We start from the raw sequence: 12,629 nt of genomic DNA, 5'->3' as shown, positions 1-12,629 counted from the left end.
CTACTATCTGGATAGGGCTAATTAAAGTACACTAGTCACCGATAATGGTGTTCTGAGAAGCCAAATATACTTCAAATAAGTATATAGCTGGGTAATTTAGCTATGAGGCATCCACATAATGATATTGGAGATCAATTAGCTCTTCTGTACTAATAGACACTAAACATCTCCCCTGAGAATTTTCCATCATAAATCACATTTAAGCTGTGTATACACACAGATACACTATTTTAACAAGGTCAAAATACACGTAAAAAGGTAGAGCGATAGAATAATCTTTTAGTAAGGATTCGAACAGTGCCGTTTTAATTATATAAAATGCCAGTGAGGGAATACAAGATACAAAGCAAAAATTCTTGTCAGTGTCTATTTTGTTTATATGCCATGTGTCCTAGGGTGCTTATAAATAGAGCCGGGGGAATCGTATCGATTGTAAGTTAAAGCTGGCGCTCATTTTCATTAGGGTCACACTGTGTCGACAAGTTGATTTCTTTTAGGCTTTAAGGGGAAACCTGACAATAGAGTTTCAATTGAAGGCCATATCGTTTTCCCTGTGCAAAGCCTTAGACCATTTGTGGCAATAAATTAGGTGACTTGCTGCTTCCTTTGGAGGCTTGATAATCATTTGCTTGAGGCCAGGTCTGGAATAAATGGTAGACTGCTATTGGGTAAATTATCAGACCTTCCACAACCTGAACAACAAAGTCAGTAGTTTAAATGTTACAAATGATTTGCAAAACTGTATATCATTGAAATATTCGGTTGAGGTAGGGATATTTTTGGCACAATTTTGGCACATTTGACTTGGGGTTGGAGGTGGTCATCTCATAGGCAAATACGGACAGGGGCATATTTATAAACCACTGGGCATGGGTGTGTGAAAATTGCCCCCCGACTTCACCAACCAACATATTCCACAATGCCACTTTGCCCCAAAACAGCTTGTGAGTGCCACCTTATCCCCCAAACAGTATATGGGTGTATGTTAGGGTGTGTAAGTATGTGTGGAAATATGTTACTATGTGTAAGTGTGTGTAAGTACATATGTTAGGGTAATGTGTGTTTAAGTATGTCAGTATGTGTAAGGATTTTACTGTGTGTATGTAAGAATGTTAATGAGTGTATGTGTGTATAGTAGGAGCTTGGGGGTCAGTGGAGTGGAGGAGTGGGGAACGGAGAGGCAGCAGTATGGGAGACAGGACTCTGTGAGGTAAGAGGGGGAGTAGAGGGTGTATATAATACACTTGTGCATTTGTACAAACGTTATTTTTAATGAAATTTGCCAATTTTTCATAGTGTTCATAGGAATCTCTGATATCGAGGAAGGTCTCAATGAAACAAGCAAAACAAAAAAAGCAAAGATTTGTTCATTTGTTTCCCATGTTTTGGCGCCATTACAACCTGTTTGGAGCTCACTGTTGAGGTAAAGTGGGAAAGGACTGTGTGTAGGAGGGTAGGTATAAATTACTGATAGGTGCATTGGTGGGGGGAACAACTGGAGCTGAAAGGAGTCCCTCAACTTCATAGCTTCAAATTGAGACTCTCGGGCTAAAGCATACTTTAGCCCCAGAGTCTCCATTCAGGCTATGGGTTGGCTGGGGAGATCATAGATCTCCCACTAACCAGCCCCAAATGAATGCGCTATGAGTTATGACACCATATCCCGTTACTCAGCACCAATGGTATAGGTAGAAGGGGCGGTCGGCCCCAAGTGACACTCACCACGTGATCACGGTCTATTCCTGACCCACTGTGGGGGTATCTCCATACTGGAATGACAACGTTAAAAGCAAACAAGCTGCTCCCAATGGTAACAAAAGAAATATAGAAATTAATAATAATTCATATCTGGAGAAATATTTGCAGTGTGTATGGAGCTCTTTATACCTCAGATCGAGTTTCTATAACAAGGCTGTTTCCATTGTTTCTCTCAATGGTGCTTGGAAAGTCACAACAAAATAATGCCATTCAGAGCATATTTTTTCTTTAAACAAAAACTGCAAAAAACAAATGAAAATATGTATTGTACACCGAACATAATAGATGTTTTACTTACATATAGTGAGGGGAAAGAAGGATCTCTGCATTGAACTTTTCTGTTGACCCAGCTATTGCCGACATTTCTGCATCTAAGCTGTATGATTATGACAACATCTTCTTCAACATCTTGTCAAATTATTTTGTTTTTGACCTCTTACAGTTATATTTCCCTATGATGACACCCTTACTGGGCCATGTACCACCCAAGTATCTTTTCTGCATTCGGCGAAGTGAAATTGCTAAACATATTACTTAAGCTGCAGACATTTTGAGCAGAGAGGGGCTAATGGAGGTCAATATCTATATAGAAAAAGAGCCCAAAGATACTTTTACAATTTGGCCAGAAACCCTCTGGAGTGCTGTTACACCAGTGCCTCAGTACTGTCAGAGTATTTTCAGACAATGATTCCTATTCACTAAACAGAAAGTACACGTGAGTTGGCAGAAAATGTCAATTTTTGCAAAACAAAATGTGCACATCCTGGTTGTAAGTCCTACTTACGTTGCCAGCGCACATAAATGACTACTTAACTTGCCTACATTTTAGTGGCGTTTATGGGAACTGAAAAAGCAAGCAACTTGCAAATGCATGCAAGAGGGATCAGGGGATTTGAAGTGACATGCAACTTTCTCCAATAAAAACATCCTTTTAAAATAAAAATATTAGTAGAAAAGTGGTTTAGATGGTTCCTTTCCCCGCCCCAGTATGAGTGTTGTGGTTAAAACATAACATGGAGTGAGGCGGGAGTATGGTTGGGCTCTATACCCTCTCCCAAAGTTATTCTTTATAACCCCTTTAACATGGGGTGGAAGAACTTGGAGGGGATCATGCCTGCTTCCAGGAAGTTAAAAAAACTGTTTTATTTTGCATTTAAATGTGTTTTAAAACATATTTTATGCATGTTGAAGTGAGGACAAGCAAGTTGTTTTCACCTCACTTGCCCTGGCCTGTAACAGGCAAGATTTAAGCAAGAATTGATCACAAGCAAGTGTATATACAAGCTGCTTTGCGAATGTTACACATCTCAAGTTGTATCTTGTCGAGTTAACCCTTAACTTCTTAGTGAATAAGCCCAAATGTTTTCTTAAACTAACATTTGATCCAACGTTAAACACAGAAAACAATAGGATAGTTCGGTCAATACTAAAATATACTGTGCAAAACACATCACCTTATTAATACTTAGAAAACTGGATTTAGAAAGTACTTCAGAATAAGTACTCTTTGGTACAAATGTTCTATGTTTGACTATTTTAAACCTCACTGCAGGAGACAACATAATGCTACAATGCCTTAAATGAGAAATACTCTACAAATTAGATATTTAAAAAACACAGCAGGAGCCACATTTTGCAAACATGTTATTATATTACTCGCCAATGATATTACTTTAGAACATAGTTCTTAAAACTACATTATAGGAAAGTTATTCTAAAAAGCTTATTTTAGAACAGAGCGCATGAGATGTACTCACTGATTAGATTATAAAGAGAATGTCAGATATTAAGAATCATTGCCAGACAACATTTGAGGATGAATTTGGAATTCTAGGAGCTGTCTCAGAAATGCATGGATCACGATGCACTAAGATCTTTTGGGGTTTTTAGAAGCCATTTTCACGCCCTGTCAGATCTCCCTGTACATAAGGGTTAAACGGCCTAGCTATTTCCCACTACCTGTCTGTTAGAGCCATCAAAGTACATGCGAGCCACAGCGAGGTACGGCCGATCTGCCAGCTTTCCTCAAGCAGAATAGTCATTTTCTTTCATTCTGATAAGCCCTTCAGACTTTCTCGGTTGTAGCTGCCACCTATGCTAATAATTATTGCCTCACATACAAAAACTAAAATCTTTGCCAATTCTCTTCTGTAGAACATGAGCACTATGTGGGAGGAAACCAACGTATAGCCAAAGGATTACTCCTGTTTGTATCCATACACTATGATCCTGGTACACGTGTGTTTAGCATGCTCATTTTACACCTTACATCTAACAACTTAACCTGTTGATGGTAGGACCCTAATACTAGGAAGAACAATGACATGATTTCACTTTCTGTTCAAGTACATTTTATTTTTTTTTATCTATTTTGGCATTAATGGAACAAATATTCAGAGGTGTGTGTGTGTGTGTGTATAACAATATCATATATATATATATATATATATATATATATATATATATATATATATATATATTACCGTTAAAAATGTTTGGAACATGTCCCTCTTTATTAAAGAAAAGAACATTTTGGCCATTAGAATAGCATCAAATGGATGAGATATATAATGTAGACGTTAAAGTTCTAAATTACTATTGTATTTGGGAAGGGCTGATTTTTTATGAAATACCTTCATATGCGTACAGAAGCTTTAAATGAAGACACCTAAGTGACCCCTATACTTTTGAAGAGTATTATGTATATAGAATGAATAAGGATGAAGAATGTATTTTTATTTTTCAATGCATTCATTTATTCTTGTGATATTGAGCAGGATCTACAGGGTCCCAGCTTTGGTTTTTTTTTCTAAAAGATGTGATCTTTTTTTCCTATATTGATTCTGATTTGAATACATTTGGTAAGGCTCTAAGCACTCACTTGCAAACCCTAAATTTACATTATTAGTAAACACGTCACTGTCATCCTAAGGACTACTTAAATTTGTGTTGCATGACTTTACTAACCCAGTGAGTGTATTATGTAACTGCTCTGGTCACCCTTTCTTTCTAAGATGTTCCACAAACCTCTGCTCCTTAATTGTCTAAGACAATAACAAATACCTGGTATTCAGATGTCAGAAGATATATTGGTGCTGATGACACCCTGGTCACGCTGATGTCACTGTAGACCATCAGCATATATGGAAACATTATGGATTCCATGTACTTATTATGGCCACTTCCATATCTTTGGGGCCTGGTTGTATGAACCATATGCGTGGGTAGCTGTGCCTCCTCAACCTGGACACACTCCTTCCTGGCTCATAAAAGAAAGAGGACTGGGAGAGCCTTGGGGGCATAGACTTGGGACCTTCCCAACTATAGTTACCAAGTACAGCTCCAAGCAACACATCAAGTAATGAAATAGTTTGGTTTCCACTAATATTTTATTTGTAAAGTATTTTGCCACATGGTAGAAGTGTGGTCTTGGACATGATGCTGGGGGGGGGGGGGGGGTTGGAGCCAGAGTTGATCTTACTAAAACACCTTCTCTTTGGTAGTTTGGACCTTTTGTGGGCCCATACAGACACACGTATGGATGTCTAATATTCAGTGACCAAGCTGGGGATTGCGACATTCTAATTTGTCATTTGATCTAACAATAGAACCAGGTCTCTTATGAGCTAAGACTTATGTACAAACAGTTTAATAACAATACAAATGTGTATCTAGAATGTTTCATTACTTCACATAAACATGAGATTAGGAAACCCAGCAGGCAGTATGCATAATGTATGTAAACGCCTGTGAAAAATCTTACTTGTTGTATTAATAAACATTTGCATTGAGTAAAGTGACATAATTCCAACCAGAAGATAGAAGTATTGCCACTGAGATATAACTCATGCTCATTATATCATTATTAGATACACAGTGGGATATATAATTAATTGTTAAAACTAGTATCAGTAAACACTAACCATGACATTTAAAAAAATATATAATCAAACCTAAATATCATGTTCTGTATTACAGTATATTGTGTATTTTATGACTATATCCCCTTTGGTATAAGTGATAACTAGTTTTAATCACATTTACCACAAATGGATCAAATACTTTATGATTTTTGGCCGATCTTTGGTTATTTTGGTTATGTACTTAATAGATTACATTATACCCAGGTGTATCTATCAGCACAACCTGCTTTACCATGTCCATTTAACTCCCCTCCAGATTTTTGCTAGCTACACACAACTTTATTATGCATATTTCTGGCTGAGGTGGTATGATGTACTCAACTAAATACAATGAATATATATATATATATATATATATATATATATATACCCCTAAGTGGATTTTGTGTTGTGTGTTCTTAAACTACCTGAAGTGGCAGAGATACTTTGACCTGCTTGAGGCCTTGTGTTGGGGCCACTGATCAGTGGAGGAATTTATCCTAGAAGAACTCTTATCATTATCAATTATTTTGCACATTATCCATCATTCAGACCTAGAAATTCCACAAGCCATAAAAGCATAACCTCTGCAATAGATTCTTTATACAGTTTCAGTCACCAAGTAATGACAAGTTGATAGGTGTCTCAAGTACATTCATGACACATTGTAACAAGGGATGACCGATATAGAGTTGGGTATCAAAACACGAGGATAACTTATTTCTCTTTCTAATTTTATTGAAATTGACTGAATAGTTAGGGCCGGGTCTGCTTTCAGAGCATTTTGAGGTTGGCTGCTCTTTGTCTGAAGGACAAATGATTGTTGCTGTCACAAATTTCAGGCCATTAGCAACCTTCACAACCCCACTGAATATATTTGTGAAAATATAGTGAATAAAACTCCACTAGCCACTCTCCCAGGAAAAGGAACCAAATGATCTCAGCTGCAGCAGAATCTCATTTAATTATCCAGACATTTGGGATTTATGCTGTATTTGCCTGATTTAAGGGCAATGTCCTAACTTTGGAATATTTGCTGTAAAGATAGAGAGTCAAATACACACAAAGTAATTTATTTTTTAAAACATATGACTATTATGGAACTGTACAAATAATTAGTAATTTAGTAATCTGAATTTTCTTTTTAATTAAACTGTGTCTATGTTTATGTATTGTACAACCGCGCCAGTTTTAAAGCAAGACCAATTCTGAAAGAAAACAAACAGGGGTCAAATACATTCAAGAACTGCAAGAAAAAAAATGCAAAGCATCATTTTGTGAAGTAAAACATACCCAATAAATATGATTAATGTATCTTCTCAAATTAGCCAAGATTAATGAGTGTTAAATTTAAATTCATATATAGTACTATAGTACTATAGTTCATCTTCTGTTTTTGGAACCAGTTCCCCTTGGAGTATGTAGAAAAGGAAAATCACATAATAATACTGATTGACAGAAGGCTCAACTACCCCCAACAAATGCATGTACTGTACTGTACTGTATAAAAAAAAGAAATGCATAATTAAGTTAATTAAGGTAGCCTCTCACAAGGTAAAGAACTAAGAAGAGATGTCACCATTGATTTCAGGGGCAGAGTGGCAATGGGTACAGCTGTGAGTGATTCTCTGGTCTGCATTCAATATATTTCACTTACCACCTAGGTGAACAATTTGGGCAGATGAGTGATGATAGCAAGTAGTCCACTTTACTAGGAGCTAATCGCTTTTTCCACATACTAGTGACATGGGACATCATTGCCATGCATGACACAAAAGGACAGAGGGTGAGAAGATAGGGGGTCACTTTTCCTTATTGGTGGTATCAAAGCAATGAGATCAGTCCACAGAATGATGTCCTTGAATCCTTATTAAGCCAAAAGTACAGTACATTAAATCTATATCCATAACAAAACAAGATCTCTCATCCTTTCAATGTCATAATAAACATAACCTTGAATACACAGATCTCACTGCCACTTACTGTGGCCATAAAGATTGCCGGACAAGAAAGATAAAGTAGAGCCCCTTTAAAATATTCAAGCACCTGTTTTTAAATTTGTCTCATACAGTACATTGATTGTGAGAACCACTGGTGTGCAAAAATACACTGAAAATGTTTCGCTATCATATTAGCCTTGCAATGAATGTATGGTTTTCTATGGCTGACCAAATCATTACAATCACACCAGCCAAAGGAGTAATTATCCTGTGTCACCCATCCTAGCCGGCTCTTGCTGTATAGAGGCTGTTCTGTGTAACAATGTCTCAAAAGAATCAGATAATTTACTGAAACGTAATACATCAATACCAGCGCTTCAATGTGCACACAGAGGCCAAACCATGGCAAATCACTCTGAATTATCTATAAAAAATATTAGGATAGAGACACTGCTGCGATTCCACTTATATTAAGCTCAAGAAAAGAGATAGCAAAGAAAATAAATGCATTATGAGCAACCACATGCTCCCAGAGTTTCCACAGATTATGAAAACAGCAAGTTCACAGCAGATAGGTATTGTTAGTGGTGGAGTCACCTATCTGTGTGTCCTAACTTACTTTAGCAAATGCTTAGTGGTTATGTGTTTTCTCTGCTAGCATGCAATGTTTCCAAGACTCACTTGTTAGTATTCATTATTGTCTCCAATAAAAGCAGTTCAGCTGTGCTTAACTTGAGTTTATGCATAAAGGAGTCATGGAAAGAAGGTACATGAGGTTGGCAAGTTCATGCAGCCACCAAATACTTAGCAGGCACTTGGGTGGTCTTACAAAATGGTAAACACAAAGCAGAATAACATATGTTATTCTTTAAAATACAATATTAAAGATAGCTTCACCAAGTCGCTCCTGAAGCCTGTAAGGGGAGCTCACTTGGTCCACCTTGTTCAGAACTAATACTAAGAGTGATTTCAGAATCAGCTTGTGAATATAGTTTCAGTACAAATTGTACGTTGTGTTTCATTTATACTGGTCCCATCAAACATCCCACCCTAAAAAGAAGCCAGTCCTTGTCTTGCCCTATACTGCATTGTGACAATGTGGGTTATTCTGCATTCCTCACTGTGCTAACTATATCAATATGAAGCCATCAAATGCTCCCCCATTCTGTTTAATAAAATAATAGTAGTATTTCGCTACTTTAAAAACCATATAATAATGATCACTGGTTGTATAATCAAGGTAGGTTTTAATAAATCAAATCTGAGACATTTTTAGTTATGGTTTTTTGTAACACAATATCAGGGCAAATGCCAGCAGATCATCCTACTGACCATGTGAGTTATTTGTTATTACATTCAGACTGTTAGCACTGAGAAGGGAAAGGAAAATTTAAAGTGGACTTTTTAAAAGTGTCACTGAGAAAAAAAGTCCATTATAATAAAACAACAATCCTGAATGTATATTTATTGGAAGTGTGGGTAGTAATGATTAGGCATATAGGGGCCGGTGGTCGTTACAACCGCATACTTACAAATGAGAAATGAGGTCCTGCGGTATGCAGCTGCAGCACGGTTCAGTATTCAGTATCTCCTCATGTCAGAACCAACTGTTCCATCAACCTTTTCTGACAGATCCAACTGTAGCGTACCTAAAGTGGGGTGCTCTGCCCCAGGTTTCAATCATCAGGGGGTGCCCGGTGGCAGGGGCGGGCTGGGCCGGGGGGCAATCAGGGGCGGGCTGGGCCGGAGGGCAGGGGGGCAATTGCCCCCCAGGCCGCCCTGAATCTACATTAAACGGCCGCGCGGCCGCCCATTTAAGTGGCCGATGCCCGCAGCACCGAGTCTTAAAGCGGCAGTAAGACACGCTGGCAGCTTTAAAATCATTAAGCGGCCAGCGTGCCTGCACAATGCCGCACAGTGTCCTGTTCAATGTGACTCCGCCCCCTTGAGAGACACGTCACATTGTCAATGTGATGACAGCTAGAGGAACATGCTGGAGGACAGCAGCAGTGAAGGATGACAGCAAAAACTTAAGTATTAAAAAGAATAAAAAAATTGTTGGGGTAATAGGCAGAAGGGGAGCCATATTCAAAGGGGGGTCTGCATGGGTCAACAATTAAATAAAAAATGGGGGTGGCTAGGGGGTATAAGTACACAACAGGGTGGTTGGGGCACCACATAAATCAATACACAAAGGTGGGGGTGGGTGGCTGGGTTCAATATACATGGGTCATTAACAATGCAAAGGGGGGCATCAATACACAAGGGAGGGGGGCTGGCTGGGGACATCACATAAATCAATACACAAGGGTGTTGGGACATAATGTACAAAGGGGGCTGGCTGGGGGCGCAAATCCACATGGGGCAATACACAAAGGGCATAATGTACAAAGTGGGGCTGGCTGGGTACACATATCCACATGGGGCAATACACAAGGGTGTGGGGGGAAAATACATTAAAACCAAAGGGGGGGGCTGGCTGGGGCATCAATACACAAGGGGGAAAAACAAACAAACAGCAAACCAGTGTGGAAAGCATTTTGGACGTGGGTGTCAGTGTGGCAGAGCCTGTCCTGGTGTGTGTGTGTTTGGATATCGGTGTGGAAGAGCCTGTCCTGGTGTCTGTGTGTTTGGCTGTCTGTGTGTCAGGGCCTGTTCTGGTGTGTGTGTGTGTGTGTGTGTGTCTGAGTGTCGGTGTGGCAGAGGCTGTCCTGTTGTGTGTGTGTGTTTGGGTGTCGGTGTGGCAGAGCCTGTCCTGGTGTGTGTTTGAGTATTGATGTGGCAGAGCCTGTCCTGGCGTCTATGTGTTTGGCTGTCTGTGTGTCAGGGCCTGTTCTGGTATGTGTGTGTGTGTGTGTGTGTGTGTCTGGGTGTCGGTGTGGCAGAGCCTGTCCTGTTGTGTGTGTGTTTGGGTGTCGGAGTGGCAGAGCCTGTCCTGGTATCTGTGTGGCAGAGCCTGTCCTGGTGTGTGTGTTTGGGTGTCGGTGTGGCAGAGCCTGTACTGGTGTCAGGGCGGGCTGTTTGGGGACAAAATTGGCTCACGATGGGCTGTTTGGGGACAAAGTTGGCTCACTCTGGACTGTAATGTTATCTTGATGCTTATCTTTTTTGTTACAAAGATTAGCTGTTTTTTAATGTATTAAACATAATTTTTTTTACTCCCAGTCCCATCACATTACATCAATATGCGTTAGAAAATCAGGAAAAGATGGGCATGGATGGTGTGCTGATTCGGTGGCACAACTGGCCACTTGACTAGACTTGCCCCCCAGGCCTTAGGCTGCCAGCCCTCCCCTGCCCGGTGGCCTGGGGCCCACAATTTACGGCTGTGGCGGCCACACACCGTGTGAGGAAACTCTTTTCCCCAGCAGTAAGCTGCGGGCCCCCGGTGATGCTTGGATGGCCCCCGGACCAGTGAAATGTGCGAAAGAGAGGTAAGGGGGTGTGGCAGAATGGGTGAGTGGGTGAATGAATGAAGTTAGTAGTGAGTAAGTTAGTGTTTAGGGGCAGAAATAACACACATAGGCTGAGTTGGGGGGGCAGAGGTGGCACAGGCAGGCTAATTTGGGGGCAGAGGTGGCAATTGCAGGCTGCTTCAGGGGCAGACTTGGCACAGGCAGGCTGCTTCAAGGGCAGACTTAGCACAGGCAGGCTTTTTCAGGGGCAGACTTTGCACAGGCAGGCTGCTTCAGGGACAGACTTGGCACAGGCAGGCTCTTTCACGGGGAGAAGTGGCACAGGCAGGCTGCTTCAGGGGCAGAGGTGGCAGAGGTGGGCAGTTTCAGGGGCAGCTGTGGCACAGTTTGGCTGCTAAAGGGGCAGCTGTGGCACAGGCAGGCTATTTTAGGGGCCGAGGTCTACCACATCAATGTCTGTCTCAATGTATAGTGATAGGATTTATGCTGTACCATATCTGTTCGGTAAATGTTATTTATTTAAACTTATTTTATTTATTTATAAGTTAATATTTTATTTTCCAGATTTCTATTTTTCCCAGTTGACATAAATTTGTGAAGTAAACATACTTGCCAACATTCATTTTTTGTGTGAGTGTGTGTGGGGGGGTGCCACATACAGGATCCGCCCCGGGGTCCTAATTAAAGAACAAGCTAAGCATTTGCGATGATTTACTGAATATCTGTGCTGTTGGGTGTCTTTGTGCATTATAGTTGGGGACCACTGCTCAGACGATGAAGTGGCATTGTTTTACGTGACATAACCATATTCATTCAAAAGTCAATTTTATTTATTAAAACTTCAACCATCCCTTGATGAGGAAACGTATGTTCTATAACAAGCTAAAAAGGCTGACATAAAAAAAAACATTCAACAGGGGGCATTTTAACTTTTTTCATCTGAAAGGGTTCATAGGGGTTATGTATAAAAAGCAATTCTGGCTCAAAGTTTGAAAAGTGGTCTTATTACCATAGCAACCAACTAATCGGTCTAATAAATTCTAATAAATAGGAACATTCCATTGGTAGCTATGGTCATAAAACCACCGTGCAATGGAATTACTTTTTATATATAACCCTGTTGCGCCTTGTTACATTTTTTAAGTATAGCCACTTCTTATACAAATAAATTTTAAAATATAACACAAAAGTCAGTGGTTTTAAATTATTTTTATAGCTACGGTGATGACTGTAATGAAAGACTTTGAAAGACTTTACATTTTCATCGTTATTAAAAAAAGTCAGTCTTTTTGAGATTTGAGCTATCATTCCATTCTGATACCTGGATGTGGGATACAAAAGTCATTTTACTTCACTTTCATATGACTGACAGACATTGAAACTCTGATCATATACAAACGGTTTATATGAGGAAAATTGGCAGCAGATCTTTTTGGTGGTCAGGCCGAGACACTAACATTGAAGAGAAGGCATATGCTTGCTTTTAATGTTAGAGTAAGAAGAACATGCCTCATTTGGCAATGTAATATCCTTGAGACTGGACTGAAAACTCATGGCGGAGCATCAAAATTGCTTTTGCTGTATAATTTAAGAAAAAAAATGTTCCTGGTAAT

The sequence above is a fragment of the Sceloporus occidentalis genome, unplaced genomic scaffold (genome assembly GCF_023333645.1).
Source record: "Sceloporus occidentalis isolate IW3139 unplaced genomic scaffold, rSceOcc1.0.p SCAF_51, whole genome shotgun sequence".
NCBI classification, from domain to species: domain Eukaryota; kingdom Metazoa; phylum Chordata; class Lepidosauria; order Squamata; family Phrynosomatidae; genus Sceloporus; species Sceloporus occidentalis.
Note: the sequence above shows the minus strand (reverse complement) of the source record.